Here is a 21,556-nt window from a genome sequence, read left to right as displayed (position 1 = left end):
GAGTACAGACAGACAGCCATGCGATGTACTTTTGAACACTTCTTCAGAAAACAGTCTCGGGCAGCTAGTTCGACAGCCCACACACCATGGAAATATATTAGACCTTGTAGCTGCAAATAGGCTGGGCCTTATCGACAACGTCAGTATTAAAACGGAGATAAACGATCATGATGCTATTATATCAACTATAGTTACAAAAGTTAAAAAATTAGTCACGAATGTTAGAACAGTGTTTCTACTAGAAAGGGCAGATAAGCATTTCTTAACATCTGAGTTAGATAGTGAACTGACGTCACTCAGTTATAGTCAGATGGATGTAGAGGAATTATGGACAAAACTTAAGGACATCGTGAAACATAGTCTCGAGAATCATGTGCCTAGTAAGTGATTAAGAGCGGAAAATACCCACCATGGTTTAGTAAGGAGACTTGGAAACTGCTGAGGAATCACAGGTTGTTGTATTTTCGGTTCAAAATAGAACAAGCAAATGATGATAAGCAAAGGTTAGTCTAGATTCGCGCGTCTCTGAAGAGATCTATGCGCGAAACATACGTCTCCTACCACCGTCATACCTTAGCAAAAGATTTGGCAAAGAACCCAAGAAAATTCTGGTCCATTCTAAAATCGCTAAGTGGGTCTATGGCTTCCATTCAGTCGCTCGTAGACCACTCCAGTGTGGCAGTTAAAGATAGCAAACCTAAAGCCGATGTTTTAAATTACATGTTCAAGAAATCGTTCACGCAGGAGAATCATACCAACATACCATCATTTGACTATCGAACAGACTCCCGTATGACCGACATATTAATAAGCATCCCTAGCATAGAGAAACAACGGAAGGAGTTGAGAACGAGTACGTCACTAGGTCTGGATGGACTCCCAGTTCGATTTTTAAAGAGCACTCTCCAGCGTTGGCCACTTCCTTAGCTTATATTTATCGTGAATCTCTCGCCCAGTGCAAAATCCCAAGCGACTGGAAAAAAGCGTAGGTGACTCCTGTTTATAAGAAGAGCAAATAATGGACCGACAAAATCGAAGACCAACACCCCTAACATCGATTTGCTGCAGAATCCTTAGGGTAATCCGTGCAGTTGTGTGGACTGCTGTGCCAGGGTGGCTTAGTGGCTAATGCACCTGCCTAGTAAGATGGAGACCTCGGCTCGATTCCCATCCTTGGTGCAAGTTTTCTCTCGGCACGTTAGTCTGTATACGTAGAAACATATTTGTATGAGACCAGTAAAGTATCTGAAATTGTATCACTTCATTTGTATGAGAACCCAGTATGTTGTCCTCGATGGAGAGTGTTAATCAGAAATACAGGTATAGTTAGGAGTGCCCTTCTAAACATTCATGGTGGTGTCTGTTCTATATCGTGTCTCCCTACCACTTTCGCGCAACGACGCTCTGAGCGTGTTTTTAGGGAACTGACTAGTTTGAACCTGGGACCTGTTGCTGGTAAGGAGATGCCAGACTACACATGACATGTAGAATTCAGAAGAGTTCAGTGAGACTAGCGATGATATAACCAAATACTTAATGATTTCAGCGTCAGCTCCACTGCTCTCCCTGTAAAAGAATCTTAATACTAACTAATTTTAGTGGAAGGGGTTCAAGACTTTCCTATTTTTCGTTAGCTGGTAAAATAACGTCGAAAAAGCAGTTAAGTTTACCATTGAAAATTTTATTCTACTCACAAAACATCGTTTATAAATTGCACTATTGATAAAAGGAAGTGTTTTAATACAGGATGGTAAAAACCAACTGCGTTCAACAAAAATGTGAACGAATATTCCCTGAATGGGTTTCCAAGTTCTACAATGAATCGAAGGATGACCTATGCCATATCACATCTACAATCTAGGTTTAAATTAAGTTTCACAAAAGAGCAAACTATGAAAATAGTCTACAGTGACCCTCAATTATTTTTAATTACTTATCCAACTTGTCGTAAATTACAGTGGCTGATGTGACTTCTCAGTAGCTATATAACAGAAAAATCATCATGTTTCAGATTTTTACTTCAAGTGGCAAGTGCGAACACCATGAGCTTTAATTGACGATCAACACTAGTATTACGCAAAAAGGAGGCGTAACAGTGAGACTTCTGCAGTTCTGAGTGAAGCTTTATGCGCTGTTATGCGGCATCGCGTGCGTTCATTACCTTGTCGGTGTTCGTCAGGGGGGCGGCGGCCGGCGCAGCAGCCATCCAGCTCGCCATCTCGGAACTAACTCTTTCCTAACTTCTCCTTACTACAATTTACCGAAGTTAGTTTAAAAAAAACTATCTGGCTGTTTTTTCATCTGACCAGTCATGGTCTCAATGTTAACCTTAAGCTCCTCCTACAAAAATTCTGTCTATCCAATGAGAAACGTTATACTTTTCGTGGTGGGGCAATGTTTTTAAAGTTTGCAACGTAACAAGAGACGCGAAAAAGTCTCACTCTAAAACCTGCAGCTGGTGTGGTCCTTTTTGGGTTATCGTAAGATCTATACTGTTTTTCTGGAGGGCTCTAGCTTATAACATGGGCTGGGGGGTGGTCCTTGACGTAACAGAGACGCGAAACAGTCTCACGCTAAAACGTGCGGGTGGTGTGCCCTAGTGGTTAGCTGGCGCCGTGGGTGTCCAGTCCGTCCCTTATCGTAGGGCCTTCTAGCTTAACACGGTTCTGCTCTCGGCTTCCGTCCTCGTTTCTCCCCTCGGAACTGCGTCGGTCTCACAGTGGGAAGGCACGACATGCATTTAGGCATTCTTGTGTTAGTCTGTGGTATTCCATTTGCTCACTCGTTACTCGTATTACTTTGGTTAATTTAATGGCACGATTTATTCGGAGCTATGTGACATACTACTGGATTTGCTTATCATGTCAGGGTTTTCATGGAAGGTGTTGGATTTGCCTGACACCTTACACCCTAGGGAAGTGTGGAAGAACCGCTGTTGTTCTCCCTGTACATAAATGATTTGACCGACAGGGTGGGCTGAAATCTGTAGTTGTTTGTTGATGATGCTGAGGTGTGTGGGTAGGTTTCGGCATCGAATGACTGTCTGAGACTACAAGATGACTTAGACAAGATTTGTAGTTGGTGTGATGAAGGGCAGCCAGCTCTAAATATAGAAAATGTAAATCAATGCAGATGCATAAGAAAGCAAACACGTAAAGTTTGGATACAGCAATAGTAGTATCTTGCTTGACACAGTCACGTAGTTTAGTTACCTGGCCAGAATGTTGCAAAATGATACGAAATTGAACGAACATGTGAAGGGTTGTAGTAGGAAAGGCGAATGGTCGACTTCGGTTTATTGTGAGAATTTTAGGAAAGTGTGGTTCCTCTGTAAAGGAGACCACATATAGGATGCTGATGCAACCTGTTATTGAGTAATGTTCGAATGTTTGGGATTAAACGAAGACACAGAAGCAATTCAAAGGTTGGCTGCTGGATTTGTTACTGGTAGTTTCGAACAACACGCACTTGTTATGGAGATGCTTCGGGGACTCAGATGGGAATCCCTGGAGGGAAGACGACAATAGTTTCGAGGAAATGTCCAAAAGATCTCCAACATGCATTGCGTTTAAAAACCGCGAATATAATATAGACACTCGTTTCCCCCACGTTCTATTTGCGATTACTGCTACTGGTATAGGGTTCCCTCCGACACGCACCGTGAGGTTGGTTGTAGAGTATCGATGTAGATGTAGACGTAGATGTAGAATGTCGTTCGTCAATGGGTTTTCCAAAGTTTTGTATCACACTACATTTCCTGTGCGTGAGCGTTGTCAAACGATGTATTTTCCTCCATTTTAGCCAATATTTAACTTTTAGCAAATATGAAGTTTTTAGTATTTACCTCCGATAAAAAACAGATAAGAAGCCAGAAATAGAGATATCGTAAGGATTTTTACAACGTCTCAAACACTAGCAAAAATCAGTTCTTTGTGTTAATTAGAACAGGAGTTTCTTTATCTTTCTTTTTTTTTTTGAAATATGCGAGATTTTCAAGTCAGAAACATTTTCCTACGTCGACCACTGGGAAGCACAATGCTTTGCGCAGCGGAAGTGGCAACTCTGTGGAAGCCGATAAACCAGTGTCACGTTGGTGTATTGCAAGCGGGAGCATTCCATCCCATATAGTCTGATTAAAATTAATTGATAGTTGGCACTTCACGCACTGGAGCTGGTTTCCCCCAATCACAGCGCTCACCACAATGAGCCAGTTCACTTTACAGTTCTTCGTGCCGCTTTCTTTCTTGGTGTGTTTGGATCCCGAGTCATGGTTGTGGTACTTTTATTTCATATTTCATGGTACATGATAACCACATCGAAAGCAACACACACACACACAACGATGCTAATGAAATACATATGGTTCATAAGCAGCACTAACCAAAATCTACTGGGTACTTACGCAGAAGACTCGATTCAGCGTAACATAATATACACTACTGGAAATTGAAATAAGAACACCGTGAATTCATTGTCCCAGGAAGGGGAAACTTTATTGACACATTCCTGGGGTCAGATACATCACATGATCACACTGACAGAACCACAGGCACATAGACACAGGCAACAGAGCATGCACAATGTCGGCACTAGTACAGTGTATATCCACCTTTTGCAGCAATGCAGGCTGCTATTCTCCCATGGAGACGATCGTAGAGATGCTGGATGTAGTCCTGTGGAACGGCTTGCCATGCCATTTCCACCTGGCGCCTCAGTTGGACCAGCGTTCGTGCTGGACGTGCAGACCGCGTGAGACGACGCTTCATCCAGTCCCAAACATGCTCAATGGGGGACACATCCGGAGATCTTGCTGGCCAGGGTAGTTGACTTAAGCCTTCTAGAGCACGTTGGGTGGCACGGGATACATGCGAACGTGCATTGTCCTGTTGGAACAGCAAGTTCCCTTGCCGGTCTAGGAATGGTACAACGATGGGTTCGATGACGGTTTGGATGTACCGTGCACTATTCAGTGTCCCCTCGACGATCACCAGAGGTGTGCGGCCAGTGTAGGAGATCGCTCCCCACACCATGATGCCGGATGTTGGCCCTGTGTGCCTCAGTCGTATGCAGTCCTGATTGTGGCGCTCACCTGCACGGCGCCAAACACGCATACGACCATCATTGGCACCAAGGCAGAAGCGACTCTCATCGCTGAAGACGATACGTCTCCATTCGTCCCTCCATTCACGCCTGTCGCGACACCACTGGAGGCGGGCTGCACGATGTTGGGGCGTGAGCGGAAGACGGCCTAACGGTGTGTGGGACCGTAGCCCAGCTTCATGGAGACGGTTGCGAATGGTCCTCTCCGATACCCCAGGAGCAACAGTGTCCCTAATTTGCTGGGAAGTGGCGGTGCGGTCCCCTACGGCACTGCGTAGGATCCTACGGTCTTGGCGTGCATCCGTGCGTCGCTGCGGTCCGGTCCCAGGTCGACGGGCACGTGCACCTTCCGCCGACCACTGGCGACAACATCGATGTACTGTGGAGACCTCACGCCCCACGTGTTGAGCAATTCGGCGGTACGTCCACCTGGCCTCCCGCATGCCCACTATACGCCCTCGCTCAAAGTCCGTCAACTGCACATACGGTTCACGTCCACGCTGTCGCGGCATGCTACCAGTGTTAAAGAAGCTCCGTATGCCACGGCAAACTGGCTGACACTGACGGCGGCGGTGCACAAATGCTGCGCAGCTAGCGCCATTCGACGGCCAACACCGCGGTTCCTGGTGTGTCCGCTGTGCCGTGCGTGTGGTCATTGCTTGTACAGCCCTCTCGCAGTGTCCGGAGCAAGTATGGTGGGTCTGACACACCGGTGTCAATGTGTTCTTTTTTCCATTTGCAGGAGTGTATATACCATAATCACAGAGGGCAGCATACATTAAATAAGTTTCGCACGACATTGCGTGAAGATGAATGTTTGAAGGCTGCAATTTATGATCGCGACCGGGTTCTAATGGCTCTGAGCACTTTGGTACTTAACATCTGAGGTCATCAGTCATCTAGAACTTAGAAGTACTTAAACCCCACTAACCTAAGGACATCAGACACATTCATGCCCGAGGCAGGATTCGAGCCTGTGACCATAGCGGTCGCGCGGTTCCAGACCGAAGCGCCTGAAACCGCTCGGCCACACAGGCCGGCTTCGACCGGGTCATCACAGCTATAAATATAACTTATAACTCAGATTTGAGGTATAGCGTAATGGATAGCATATACTTAAAACTGAGGTGAAGAAGGTAGTGGGCTGGAATCTCGTCAAAAGCAGCAATTTTTTATTACTTCTAAGCCTAAGGAAATGAGTTTATTATTTTTATTCAGTTAATTGGTTTAAACGTAATTTTTTATTTCTAATACTTTGCATGTCATTTTCATAATTGTATGGAGATTTTTATTTGCTGATATTTTCCTTCCTATAGTTATTTTCATGTTTGGAATATGTCTGTGTAACCTATAATCTGCAACCAAGTGCCGACGAAGACTGCTCATCGGTTGGTAACGTGGCAGCTCGTGTAGCCAGTGTGAAGATGGTTTCAGGTAACCAATGATACCGAGAAATTCCATTTTGCTTTCAGCACAGAAGCTGAATCTTTTCTGTCTCGAGTGTGCTCACTGAGGTTAGCTTTAATCGCCGTAAGCAAAGCTGTCGTGATTTTAGTTCTGCCGCCGGTTGTTGGCCGCTGTTTTCTCGCATGCATTGCACAGAACGAGGCTGCGGCTGGGTTATGACATAAGTTTAAATGCAGGGCTGCAAAATGCGTCGTCTCGTCACTTAAAACCAGCCATCGACAGAGCAATCGCATTTCTGATATGCCTCGCGGCGAATAACTCTAACATTGCTTCGCGTTACAGATTGACAGCATTTGCGAAGCGACGTGCCGTGTTTGTGTGTCACCCATAACCGAGCGGTAGCCGGCAGCTGATGTCGTAACACCTAAGCGGCAAGTGACACACGTCTACTATCAAGTAATTTCAATCGGACTGTGGTTGTCCAAATGTCAGTTGGTATAAATCGGACTGTAGATGCAAGCCATCTCTCTGAATTCCATCACTACTGGAAAATCCTTACGATTTCCATTAGAACTCCGTGTGCATCAAGGTGCTGACATTGCTTTAAGCCCGTTATATACGAGAGACTTTCTGTCAAATTCGACTAGTCTAAGTACGTGCGCCTTTTGTGGCTGATCTGTAAATTACAGCCAACTACGATGCGAGTGTGTCTATGACGTCAATTGTCCATAGACTGTGCTGGGTGTGGAGTTCTAAATTTCCGAGTATGCTGCACACTGCACGCGCGCAGAAATAGGAGAATATAGCGGCGTCTGCTAACATCGGAATTAACCTATTCCTATTACAGAAATGGATTTGATGCTTTCGTGTCTTCTTAGTCTTTATGGTATTGTTTGCTTTGTTCTCGTGACACATTGAAAAGTCACACAAGGTCGTGGTATTGAAAACTTACAAAAGGTTGTGGTTCTTTTTTCCTACTAGTAATATCTTAAAACAAAAACATATTTATCTTTTACAGAAAAAAGCGTAAATTTTGCATAAATAAAAACGTAAATTGATAAACATGTTTTAGTGAAAACTGTTTCAAGACTGAACATATCAGAGTTATTTGACGGGAAAATAATTTTCAATTACGTTTGACACTTACCAAGAAATCAAAACATAAAGGATAAAGAAAACGACCCTACTTAGTGCCTTCTAGAAACTGTTTCATGTGTTTGCAAGCATAATTTTCTCCAGGAAATAAACGTATATGTTCTGTGAGCAGTGCCGGCTCGTATCGATTGATCGATCGGGTCGGCATGGTGTGATCTTTGGGCTCGGCCGTTTGACGTGGCTTTTGGCCGCGACGGGCGTGTGGCGCTAGAGAGGGACAGCCGGAGAGCCGCGCGGCGCTGGAGAAACAGGGGGAGCGTGGTTGAGCAGGTCGGGGCACGGCGCAGAGGTTGTGGTGTGTCCGACACGTTTGAAAGATCGAACCTGGCTTGTAGTGGGAGAACTGGACTCGGCCACATTACCCGAATCGAGTCGTGCGGCCCTGATTTGGATCTGTAAAGGATTTCTGAAAAGATTTGGTGGGAATTGCTTGTCATGTTTTTGGTGCGCATATGATACTGATCTTTGCTTCCTAAGTATCGTCACCATGATTGGAAACTGTTGTCTTGCCAACCAAAAGGTCCCCTCTATTTAGTGCTGTCTACGTAAGCACGTGTTATTGTGTTTGGTTAAAGGTTTATCTGGATTTTGTGATGTGATACAGTCCGAGTAAGCGACGTATATTAATTAGTACTATTGCTGTTCGGAGTAACGGACGGCGTAAGTCAGTATGGTGTGGACGTTGTTATAGTTGGTTCAAAGCACAGGCTTAACACTGAATCTGTACGCTCTGTGTTATCTAATTGCATTACTTGTTCACTCGTAAACTGTGAAATGGTAGCCTTACTTGACTGTTTAAGTTTATCAGAATCCTGTTGGGGAGCAATTTAATTGAGCTCCACAGTTTCAGTCAGCATATGTTAACCTACTAGTGTAGTTTAAATTTCTAAGCTGACTTGGTATTATGCTATTCGCCCTGGTCCTTTAAGGTTACGTCAAGGGCATTAGTTATTGATTCACCCTTGACTATTTTATTTCAGTGTTCGTCAAATAGGCTATTATTTTATACATCGTAGTTATTTTACGTTTGAGGAATTGTTTGCCGTTTTCTCCCCCCTTCCCCTTTTTCTCTGAAATTGTGTAGTAGCATGGGCTCTAAGACGTTTTTTCAATGTGTTATAGTGTACTGTGTGCGGCAACCTGTCCAGCTCGCCCGCTTGCTGTATGTTCTGGGTCTAGCCGCCTCTGGTCTGGGTCCAGTGAGCTCCCCCTTCTGCTGCTTGAATTAGCCCGTGCCTATGTGACGTCACGTGTTTTGAAAATGTGTCACGAAGAGGTGTACCTGTATTTCAGTTTAAAAAAAGAAAAATTTGTGATATCCATGATTGGTTAAACTTTATCTCATTATTGTAGTCTCTTTTTGCGAGCTTTACTGTGTACAGAATTTAATTAACTTGCGAATCACTTAATGCCTGATTAAAGATTAATGTTGTTGCTTGAATAGGGCGCTTGCCCGTGCTTGTAAGGATTCTTTGCTAACTTACCTTATCACAAAAATTTTGAAGATAAAATTTTATTTCCTAAAGATAAGTTTAATAAAAGTGTTGTTGTTATAAACTGTGAATATTTCTTATGTGGTCCGGCCCTCCTGCTCAACAGCAACTGCCTGATTAGCGTGGATTGACCACCACATTCTGAACTGTTCGGATGACATTCTTCCCATTCTTTCAGTTCTCAGGAGTGTACAGAATTAACCCTATACAAAATTTACCCTACAACCTTCGACAAGGACTTCCATTATGAACCCTGCTTTTGTCATTAATAAAATCTGCTATCATAGCTTGTTCCTGCATTTTGTTTCTATATTTCCATTTTTTCGTAGAAAAGGGTAGTCTCTCACACCTTCTCTTTCACCGTTCAGTTGTCAAACTGAACAGCAGACAGCTTTCAGAACACACTCCTTTTAGCGCTGACGTGGAAAGGAAAATGACCACAGACAAGACTCGGTTCAGGAATTAAACGCCAGGGGCGCTGCAGTAGATTCACTTGCTTCGAATAGTTTATTTATTTTATTTATTTAATCGTATGGCTAGGGCCCCCCGTCAGGCAGGCCGTTCGCTGGCTGCCGGTCTTTCAATTTGGCGCCACTTCGGCGACCTGCAGTCCCTGGGCGGAGAAAATTCGCCGACCCAGCCGGGAATCGAACCCGGGCCCAGAGGATTGACGCTGAGCTTTCAGCTACCGGGTGCGGACGCTTCGAATAGCCAATCGAGGCAAGAAAGTCCATCGTGTGAAAGGGGCCTTACATTCCGCTAATCGAAGGCTCCCCTAGCGCTAACAAGGCGAGACGGGTCTTTTGCCTTCCGGCCACGGAATGTGAACGAGGGGAACTGCACCAGGCGAGCCGTCCCGCTGGATGAGGGGCGGACCGCGGTTCGCCGGTCCAGGCGCCCGCTCGGCACGCCGCGACCTGGACACACATGTGCGGCGCCGGGCTGCGCGCGTGCCGGGCCCGCGACATGGCCTATATATAAACGCTGCTGCTGCCGCCGCCGCCGGCCTGGGCCAATATTTTTACCCTCAAGGCTGGCAACGCCGCCTGGAGCCGCCGGCGGCGCAGCCGAGCCGAACCCCCGCTGACTTATCAGCCGCAGGTCGCCGGTGTCCGCCGCTAGCTCCGCTCTCCGCGCCTGCTGCGCGCTCTACCCGCCGCTTTTGTCTCGCCAGCAGCTGCTGCTGCTGCCTTCTCCCCTTTTTGTGTGCCATTAATCTCGAGCACTTGGGAAGCTTAATCAGGGCGCTGAAAGCAAAATAAAGCGGGGTCCGCGCCACGGAGACGGCACAAAGAAACAAAATAACTCGAAGCAAGGACGGACAAGTGTAGAAGAGCTTAATTTTTGTTGCCAGAAGCGAAGGACCTCCTACTCCGCTTCTGGATGCGCAGAATGAAAAGAAATTCAGGCAGATCGAGTTTGTCTCGTTAATGCACCTGCTCTTGATTTTCATTTGAGAATGGCGCTGATGGTTTTCTTTGTACTCAACATTTCTTTCACACTGTTGCTTTTTGTAACTCCAGGGAAATGCGTGTATTTGTGTGCGTGTGTGTTTTTTCTGCCACCTGACTCAGTGAGCGCCAAGAAGTAGAGAGTTAACTCATTCATTCTGATTCACGATTCCGAACACGAATGCCATGGAAATTTTCCGATGACTCCTGATGGAGCCAGACGCACCAAATCAAAGAAAAGAGAGTCATCGATTAATGTTACTTCGCACTGTGCACAGAGAGGGGGGAGGGCATTATGAATAATGTGCCCAATCCCAGGAGCATTTCCCTTATAATGAGCTAATATTGGTTATAAGCGGAAATGTGGAGCGTACAAATTGTAGAATTCATAGTTTCCGCTTTCCGCCACTACCACCTTCAGTTACAAAAAGAGTGGTGTGACAAACTAAGTTCAGTCAACTGAGGCTAAATTTTTAACAGGCCTGGGTGCGTCAGATCAGTACAGGGCACTAATACTAGGGTACGGAAGTAACCAACACTGTAAATTCAATAGTTAAATGCAACGTGCATAGTCATTAATAAAAATTACCTCAAACAGCAAAAAAAAAAGCAGGCGCTAGAGTTCTTTTTTGCCGTGAACATAAGTTTGCATTTCTTCGAATACGTAGAGGGTGAAGCTTTTGGGTTCCATTTGTAAAAGTTGTAAATTAACTTGTGGTTCAAATGGTTCTGAGTACTATGGGGCTTAACATTTGAGATCATCAGTCCCCTAGAACTTAGAACTACTTGAACCTAAGTAACCTAAGAACATCACACACATCCATACCTGAGGCAGGATTCGAACCGTAGCGCCTAGAACCGCTCGGTCACTTCGGCCTGCAAACAGCAAAATGAACGGCTGGCAGTGAAACATGAAAAGGCATACAATATTTGGAAATACAATCCATACTTAAAAATCGATGTAGGTTGCGGTAGTTTCACTGAGATCAAAAGGCTGGCACAGTATAGACTAGCGTGAGGAGCAGTATAAAGCTACTCTTCGGAAGCAACACTGAAATATATTACAATAATCTTTCTTCATGATATTATTTAATTCCACCCTGGAGGGGCCGGCATGCCTGCAAACTTATTCTGATCCTAGGGGCAAAAAAGGCAAAACTATTCCACTTGGTGTTCAAGATATACGAGACGTGGAAACACACTCACACTTAAAGAAGAATGTATACATTTCCAATTAAAAAGAAGGTGGGTATTGTAAAGTGTGAATATTACCAAACCATAGTTTTAATAAGTCATGCTTGAAAAATACTGACGTGAAGTATTTACAGAAGACTGAAAAATCTGGTTGACGCCAACCTCGAGGAAGATCAGTCTGGCTTCCAGTAAAGTATAGGAATACGCGAGGCAATACTGATCCTACGACTTACCTTGATCCGCTTCCCTGCTCTGCAATCACCGCAGCACATGTATTCCGTAGGGAAAATGATCCATTTAGTACTTGATTAGCTGTATGTCCCACAACCGCGAGGTACCAGGGCATGTGAGAATTCGGGGAAATCAATAAGCAGACCAAACCGCCAAAGAAGCTTGCACGGAATATGACCTGACACAATGTGCCGTTCCCCTGAAGGCTGTCATTTTTCTGGTCGGTCAGAGATCCATGCAGTTCTGGGGGGAGGGGGGGGGGGGGAAGGGGAATGGCTAGCCAGGCTGTGGTTGGAGAAGCCAACTAACTGACCCTGGCGTTCCTCATGCCAGTCATTCCAGTGGGGTGAAATGGCCTAGAGGCGCTCCGAACTGGGCGCTGCCCCTTGACGCATGGCTTCCTGTACTGACGTACAAATTACTGTACACCGCATTGCAATTGTGCGCATTTTATACCGTGGGAAGCAAATTTCGATGGAAATTAGCCCTCTGTTTTAGCTGACGATGAGATGAGTGTGGTATATCTTTTAATATATGACGAAGTGTCTGGACTCCTGCCCGAGCTTTTATTGTGCGACAGAATGGTGGGCTATCCCCTTTTAGTCCAACGTTCAGCAGCTGTATTTTTTTTATTCTTTACATTGCTTTCTTCTTTTTTTACTCCATGTTTTTGATCTGACAACGCTATTTTCGCTGTTCTCTTATTTATGTTCTCTTTGCTGTTAATAATTTTGCAGCCTTTATCCACACTCGTATCATAAAATTTTTAGTAAGGGCGCTAAAGACCTTCCTGTCGTGCACCCACATCACCATATCATCAGCAATAATCATGATTTATTTTACAAGACAAAACGTGAAAGGTAAACTGACGTTTATGGCACCAGTAGACTTAGATGAAGCTTCTAACAATATCGACTTTTATACGGCCTTTAAAATCCTGAAGGTAGCAGGGATAAAACACAGGGAGTGAAAGATTAATTTTCATGTTATACTGAAACCAGATTGCAGGCATAAGAGTTGTAGCACGAGAAAGGGAAATAGTGTTTGGGACGAGAATGAGACAGGTAGTAGCCTAAACGCAACTTTATTCAGTTTGTACATTGACGAAACAGTAATGGAAACCAAAGACTAATTTGGAAATGGGATTAAAGTTCATGGAGATGAAATCAAACTTTGATGTTTGACGATGAATTTGTAATTCTGTCAGAGCCATTAAATACGATGCCGAGGGCATTGAGTATATTCGTTTTGCTGTTTGGGCAGCAGAATAATTGATGATAGCAGAAATAGACAGGATAGAAAAAGGAGATTGTCAATACCAATAGAAGCATTTCTGAAAAAGATCAGTTTTTGAACGTGTAATGCAAGTTTTAATTTTAAGAAGTCATTTCTGAAGCTATTTGTGTTGAGAGTAGCCTTGTACGGACATGAAATGTGGACGTTGAGATAAAACACAAAAGAAACTTTTGAAACTAGTGTTTGCATAAGAATACTGAAGATTAGGTGAGCACATAGAGTGAAATTGAAGCCGGCCGTTGTGGCCCAGCGGTTCTAGGAGCTTCAGTGCGGAATCGCGCGCCTGCTACGGTCACAGGTTCGAATCCTGCCTTGGACATGGATGTGTGTGATGCCCTTAGGTTAGTTAGATTTAAGTAGTTTTAAGACTAGGAGACTGATGACCTAAGATGTTAAGTCCCGTAGTGCTTTAGAGCCATTTGAACCATTTTGACTATAGAACAGGAATTGGATCGACTAAAAAAAAAAGTTCATGACTCAACTTGAGTAAAAAAAGGGTTGGTTGATAGGACACACCGTGATGCGTCAACGAATCAACACAAGTAGTTTCAAGTTGGTGTAGGTTGCAGTAATTACTTGGAGGCGAAGAGGCTTCAGAATGAAGACCAGAACAAGAGTATAGCAATCGAACGCTACTCTGACCAATCATATATATCCAACACATTCAAAATTAACTGAAAGTCGTTTCTAGAAAGTTTAAGGAAATTTGTCATTCCTTGTATACAAATAGATTGGTTCCTCACATCTTATTTATTTCTGCAGTTATTATCCTTCCAGATTATATTATGTTTCAACACTTTCTCTACTATTTTTCTTCCAACCTGCCAAAAGTGCCCTCTGAACAACAAATGCAAAGAGCAGACACTACGCAGCAACTGTTGTAATTTTACTCGTCGACCCAAAGCTTGGTTTTTATGCAGATGTCCGTTATACACGTGCCAGCTACCCATCTTTACAGCTGCTTTCGATGATCGATGATTTGCCTCAACTATTCATATCTAGACCTGCACCAGCGATTTTTCCCTCTGCCATGCCTTTAGCTACTGTTTGGATTAACTATTGCTGGACTATTCTTCGTTCCATTATTTTCTTGATGACATTTATTTTTCTCAGTGACTCAGCGCAGGGTATCCTCATTTGACACTCGATCAGTCCACTCGATCCTCAACAGTCTCCTACAACGTTGCGTCTCAAAGACTTCTAATCCTTTCGCTTCTGTCTTCCCCACACCACATGTTTTGGATTCACACAGTGCTGCACTCCATTAAACTTTTCTTGTCAAGAGGTTTTTTTTTTATTATAGCAGCTCTATCGATTTATAGAAATCACTTCCCTATCTGTTCTGCTTAAGACATAGAAAAATTCGTCTATCACTTCAAAATCTTTTGTGCAAGTTTACCACACAGCTCTCCAACATGTGCACTTCCTGTGGGCAAAATTACCTTAGTATTCTTTATACTTATGCGCATATTTTAGGCACACTGTCATTATAAATTTTCGTTCTCTGTCAGTTAACAAATAAAATAAGGGTAGGTATTTAGAATTTAGCTTCACGTCCACAATAATTTGATTTGAGACTGCATCAGTTGTCGTTTTTTCAACTTTTGTTCTTAGCTTAGAAAGGGGCACTATGCTCCCTAATTTTTCATGTTGCGGTTCTTAAGACATCCAAAAATATCTTATTGAAGAAGCTCTTTAATGAATGCTTCGGAATGCTACAGTTTCCATTCTTATTAGGATGTATTGATTTCTCTTTTAGCATTTATCCAAAAATTTATTCTTGTAGCATGTCCTACCGCTACCAGTAACTTTTGATAATTTTTATTGCCTGCACCTATGAATTATAAAAAGCGAGCGTGTTCGTTATATGGTTTGTAAGCGATTAAAATCCGAACGGGGTGGCGCAGTATTTAGCACACTGAAGTAGCTTTTGGGAGGACGACAGTTCAAATCCGCCTCCGGCCATCGCGATTAAGTTTTTCCCTGATTTCCCTGCATCGCTCCACGGAAATGCCGGGATGGTTACTTTGAGAGGGCACTGTCGATTTCCTTGCCTATATATAACAAAATAATCCGAGATTATTCTTCCTCTCTAATGACCTTGTTGTCGAGTAGTGGTTAAACCCCAATCTTACTTTCTTCCTTTACGTGATTAAAACAACAGAAATTTTCAAGGAATATCTGCGACCTTGGCAAAGAAGGAGAAACAGTAGCGTCAAAGCCATTTGTTAACTTAAACTATTTAAGTATTTAGCTGCTGAACTGTCTGAATGGGTTTTACAGGTTATTTTCTTTCCAAGCGAAGTAATATTTAAAAAACTGTAGCTGGTAGCAGCTCCATCCCACACACAACTGGTTCTCCCGTGATGAGGACCTGAACTTCAAGTTCCATTCGTTATGCTGTTTCATCCAACTCTTATAAATTTTATTTGAGTAACTATCCAGCTACCAAGAGACTACTTTTCTTTGGCCGTTGCTACTAACGTGGAAACTGACAGTGGACGTCTTGCTGTCACCTATTTGGAAGATAAACTGTGATTGGCCGCTTCTTGCCAAGTAGTGTAACGAGACTATACATTCATGGAAGATCGGAGAAAGACGCAAAGGATACTACTGTTTCTGCCAATAAGTTTGTTACGTCATACTCACGAACGGGGGTGTTCCAATCAGTGGGCAAAACAAGGTTGTCGGAATAGACGAGACGGAAGAGCTTCTAGGACATACCATAGATGACGGACTTTGAAAAATGAAGTTGAACATATTTGAGAATTTGGCGACATTGAAAGAGAATCCCGCAAGTCCTTTATAGCTTCGAGTTTATTTAAGGGGGAAGAAAACATTAGTTTCTCCGATAAAGTACTTTATATAGTCAGGCACGAAAGTGATAAGACACTTTTACGTCATACAACACCTTAAAAAAGGATTTCAACACGAATTTGCATCAACGGACACCCATCTGTCAGCACACGGATAATCGAACGCTTGTGGAAATCTGTGAAATCGTCGATAAAAAAAGCGGGGCGTCCAGGAAATAGCGTCCAATACCTGTATTTACAGAACTTGAGTTTGTGTGGAAAAATTGACCTTCCTGATATTCTCCGGATATTTCCGACTGACATAGCAAGAGTGTACCCGCATTATGGGGAGAAAAGCATAGCTGCCGACGACTTATACAACACTAGGGACAGTGCGTGAAGGAGACGTGGCTGACGAGCAAAGTAAGGAAAGTTACTGCTTTCATTTGTAATTCATTGTGACTAAGTAAAAGTTCGTCTTTTCTCGTTGCTGTAATGAACACTGTAAACAGTATCCATAATTCGCACCACTAGAGTGGAGTGGACCCAAGAGTCGCACATTCGATATATATCGTTAGAGGCCCACGCGTGCGATAGGTAATAATTCTTGGAAATGAATACCTATGAAAACGTTTTACTTTCATCCCTCGACGACGTAATTGATACAGAAGGGTCGTGAGAGGTTACGTGAGCTGACAGGAAACAAACATTGATGAATAATCCGATCAGCGTATTTGCATCTGGTCATTAACGACATATCGTATGTGTATTATTACCGTGACAAAATCTAGCGCGGACGTGTATTGTACGCTCAGTAACTGAAACATAGTCTGCGATATCGCAAGAGTGTGCAATAATGTGTTTTGACCAAGGAGTGTTGGACTACCCGGTTTCACGTCACACATTATTTCAACAACTATTTCGGAACACATTAAGTCTCTGTAGACGGTACGCTGAAAATTTCGACATTTGTGTCAAAGCACTTTTAACAACCAGCTCACACGATGTCGAAAGTCGTATGCCGTTTCTAAAGGTTAACAGTCATGCTTTGATCACTTTTTTATTTTTGACGTGACACTTAGCGATGTGGCCAACATACTATTTAACTACATATTTCTTCGTAAGAATGAGCTCAGTCACTCTTAATAACGATGCTGTTACGATCAACAGCGTTCTTAGGTACTGATTGTTTACAAAGCGTGATGTTAAGGTGACTGCTAAACAACCGAAACCGATAATCAGAATATTTTATTGCCACCAAGACATTTCAGATTTTAGCAGATGTTATGCCCGCTGAAATGTGTCATTTTCTTTATGTTTTGTAATTTTAGCACAGCCGTCTTCTGAAACTCCGAGAGTTTTTGTGAATGACCATGTATATACCAACAGTTTAACTCCTGATTTTAAACATAGCTTGAAATACTACTTGTGTTTTGCTACAATTCTCAAATATACTTTTTTCACCTCCAATCTCTGTATTCATGACGTTTGTAATACAGGTGTTGTAAAACAGCAATTCATCGAAAGCAGTCATTTTATAAGAATGCTTTGACCAGCAACTTATGATGTTACATGATGTCGTTTCTAAAATACATGTTATTACCTGCAACAGCTCCGAACGGGTAGTACTAAGTACCAAGTGGTTATACACTGATGAGCCAAAAGATTATGACCACCTGCTTAACCGGCCGGAGTGGCCAAGCGGTTCTAGGCGCTTCAGTCTGCAATCGCGCGACCGCTACGGTCGCAGGTTCGAATCCTGCCTCGGACATGGATTGTTGTGATGTCCTTAGGTTAGTTAGATTTAAGTAGTTCAAAGTTCTATTGGACTGATGACCTTAGCAGTTAAGTCCCATAGTGCTCAGAGCCATCTGAACCACCTACTTAACTGCTTGTTTCTCCGTCTTTGGAACGAAATACATCACTCATTCTGCGTATAATGGATCCGAATGTTTGTTGGTAGGGTTGTGGTTGTATGCGGCATTAGATGTAGACGCACAAGTCACGTAATTCGCGTAAATAGCGGGCCGCTGAGTTCCGTTCGCGGTGAAGGCGGTCCGATAGCTACGTAGATGGGTTCTATATGATTTACATCAGGCGAATTTGGTCGCCGAGACATCAACGTGAGTGCACCATAACGCTCATCAGACCACTGTACCACGGTTCTGAAACCGAGACGCGGACAGATGTACTACTGAACGGCGACATCGCCGTCGGGGAAGACTTCAACCGTGAAGGGATGCAGGTGATTCGCAGCTGTCAGCGTGTCTTCGATTACTAGCACAGGTCCCATGCAAGGACAGGAGATTATGTCGCATAGTATAATGCTGTAACCACCAGCCTGCGTCCGTCGCGCGGTGCACTTTTCGAACCGCCTTTCGCTTCGATGACGGCGTTTATGGAGACGACTACTGACCTAGCGTGACCAGAGTCACGTTTCCATTGATCGACGGTCGAGTCTCGATGGTCCCATGCCCGCTGCAATCGTAACTGACTATTTTGTTGGCTCAACATGTGAACACGTAGGGGTGGTATCTTGCAGAGCTCCATGTTCAACCGTGTACGATGAACGGGATACAACAGCATTTTGCTCTTTCGGCACAGATGCAATAGATCAAAATCTGCCCTACTTTACAGAGCAGACGAGCCTCCGAACCCCACGTTCTGTGAAGAGTAGTGGACGTCTGACTATTTTGCACCTAGTGGTAGTTTCACTGTCCCTTTACTTCCTTACGTAGATGCTCACGACAGTGACCTGTGAACATTCGACCAGTTTCCCCGTTTCAGAGATACTCGTTCACAGCTTCTGCGTAATACTAATCTACTCTATGTCAAAGTCGCTCAACTCAATGGATTTCGGCGTTTGCAGCCGGTATCTTCGCTAGGGTGATCCCCCGACCTTGTCTGCTCCGCTTAGATACTTTTGTTACCGCGCCACGTGCCCGCAAAGCCACCAGACGGCATCCAACGTCGCCATGGCAGTGGTCATAATGTTTTGCCTGATCAGTGTAATTAAAGTGCAGTTACTCGCAGAGTTCTGTGTGGGCAGTAACTGTCGTATAACAGTAGAAATTGTTCTAATGCTTTAATGCGAAAGAGATTTAGGCTGGAAATAAAAGTAGTTCCAGTTTTGGCCACTAGGTAAAAATCTGGCACATCAAAAAATGGTTCAAATGCGCTCTAAGCACTATGGGACTTAACATGTGAGGTCATCAGTCCCCTAGAACTTAGAACTACTTAAACCCAACTAACCTAAAGACATAACACACATCCATGCCCGAGGCAGGATACGAACCTATGACCGTAGCGGTCGCGCGGTTCCGCCCTGAAGCGCCTAGAACCGCTGGGAGCACTATACATCATTCCGTCGGTGCCTCCGGTGCTCATATTGGAGTAATTGTGAAAGCGGCGGTTAATAATAAAATTAACATTAAGCCTTTCACATTTGTTTCGCCTTTTTCTATCCACGTTCCCGTCTCTAATTCATTACATATGGAAACATTTCTATTCATCTTTCTTGCATTCGTAGCCCATATTTGCACCTGGTGGCCAAAATTGGTACTACTTTTTTCCAGCGTAAATCGGCTCCGCATTAATGTATTAGGATGTCTACTAAGTTTCTTTGCCATTTGATGATTACAGACCACTCTGGAGTAACTTCACTCTAATTTTTAGCACCACGAATCTACTAGTGAAAGACTTGTCTGACTTAACGAAAATAAATTATAAGCACAAACCTTGCTGATGAACCAGTTTGTATTTTAGTGGAACCCGTATCAAAGTCCCTACGGTAGTTGCAGAGATTAGCCTTAACGTACAGACAGAAAAGAGCCTTGGGGGACTAATTTATAATATGTATAGCAGCGATAGATATGTGTAGATCCCGCTAAGAATATTTTCGTGTAGCTCAGTGTCTTCGTAGAAGTCTTTCAATTGGACACCAGTTGCATGTTCCAAACCTACCTCAGTTACCCAACCAGAGAAACAGAACCTATCGTTTAACGAGGAATGCGAAAAACACGTCATTTCTGGCAGATCTCTGCATCACTGAAAGTTAGGTCTGTGATTCGACTAGGGTTCGATTCCGCAACTTCTCAGTTTTCAGGCATGCGCTGTACCGTTAATTCGCCTGTTTCTCCCTTTTTTTAATTTATTCCTTTATTTAGCAAGTACTCATTTGCAAATATTTGTAAAATTTACTTCATGCTGGGGACTGACTTATCAGTCATGACATTATGAGAAATTTGGATGCCATAAACACCCGTCAAGGCTAAAAATTTGTAGTAAAAATATTCTTATTGACAAATCTTAACTTGTTGCTTGGAATTACAAATTCATTTTAGTATGAGATCTACCACCATCTACAACATCTCTTTTTTCGTTATTTCTGAATTTCCACAGTGTTTTATGGCGTGAAAGCATTTGAAAGTGCTGTATCAGGCCATTCTTGGCTGGGGCCGTTAACCTAAACGGAGCACCTGGTGCTTTTCTACAGCAGCAGGTTGCGTGCCGCCCGAGGTTTCACAGTCTACTGCCATAGTCTGTCACTGCAGAACAGAGGTAGCATCGACCTCCATAAGCTCGGTGAAACTTGAGTTTCTTTCAGCGAATAAAATGTTCAAACAACCTATAGAAATGCAGTCGGGCGACATCTGTAATAACCGCCGATCTTTCGACAGCAGAATATCCCGTATGATCAAGGCACAAGAGCGCTGTGACAAGGAAATTTAAACCCTTTGTACAACCGTTGTACGACGTATGAAGAAACATAACACACGCTCTGTAAACACTCAGCACCATCAAACAGCCGAAGACGCTGATGTCAGAAGTTATCGTTAGTGAATATCAGTTACCAACAGGTAAGGAAGTAGCTTTAAGTCTGTCCCCATGCTGTTTGGCCATGGAGAGAGGAAAATTCCAAGTACAATTTAAGCGAAAATCTCCATTTCTAGTTATGAGGCCACTAGCTACTTTAATCTCAACTGCTTACTTAATAATACTATCCCAACAGCTGGAAGTGCACACCAGAAACTATGTGTTGTTATACTCCATAGGATGAACGGTACCAAGGCAGCTTTGTGCAGTAGCAGAGCTGCTTGGCTCTTGTAATCAATGATACTTGTGCCATATACACCGCTCCTATACAGTCCTGAACGTCTGATCAATATATGACGTGCCATAACTGTATGGGATACCTAGACACCCGCCTTATGTAAACTGAGGTAATCCTTAACAGACGGTTAAAAGGTTCTAATCTCAAATCGTGGCCGAAAGACACATTTCACACCGTCTTTCCGCATAATACGACCCATACTGTTGGAAATGCTACCCGCGTAATGGAAAAAGGCTGTAGACTTGGCTGCCGTATCGTTATTTTCACCACTCACACGATTCACAGTTGGTCAATAGTGTAATGCCTGTCTGTTCTGTATTT

The 21,556-nt window shown here is 43.6% G+C and overlaps 1 long non-coding RNA gene across 1 annotated transcript in view; it reads right to left on the bottom strand.

Moving 5' to 3' along the window:
* The window catches only part of LOC126308956 (uncharacterized), a 111,324-nt gene extending 99,126 nt beyond the window's left edge, over window positions 1–12,198 (bottom strand). Inside the window, exons 1-2 of the long non-coding RNA XR_007554347.1 lie at window positions 12,034–12,198; window positions 11,433–11,482 (exon numbers count right to left, since the gene is read on the bottom strand). This is a non-coding gene — a long non-coding RNA (uncharacterized LOC126308956). The remainder of the gene's footprint in view (window positions 1–11,432; window positions 11,483–12,033) is intronic.
* Between the last annotated feature and the right edge of the window lie 9,358 nt (window positions 12,199–21,556).

Source organism: Schistocerca gregaria, chromosome 1 (assembly GCF_023897955.1).
Source record: "Schistocerca gregaria isolate iqSchGreg1 chromosome 1, iqSchGreg1.2, whole genome shotgun sequence".
Classification (NCBI taxonomy): Eukaryota; Metazoa; Arthropoda; class Insecta; order Orthoptera; family Acrididae; genus Schistocerca; species Schistocerca gregaria.
This window is presented reverse-complemented; position numbering and strand designations above follow the sequence as displayed.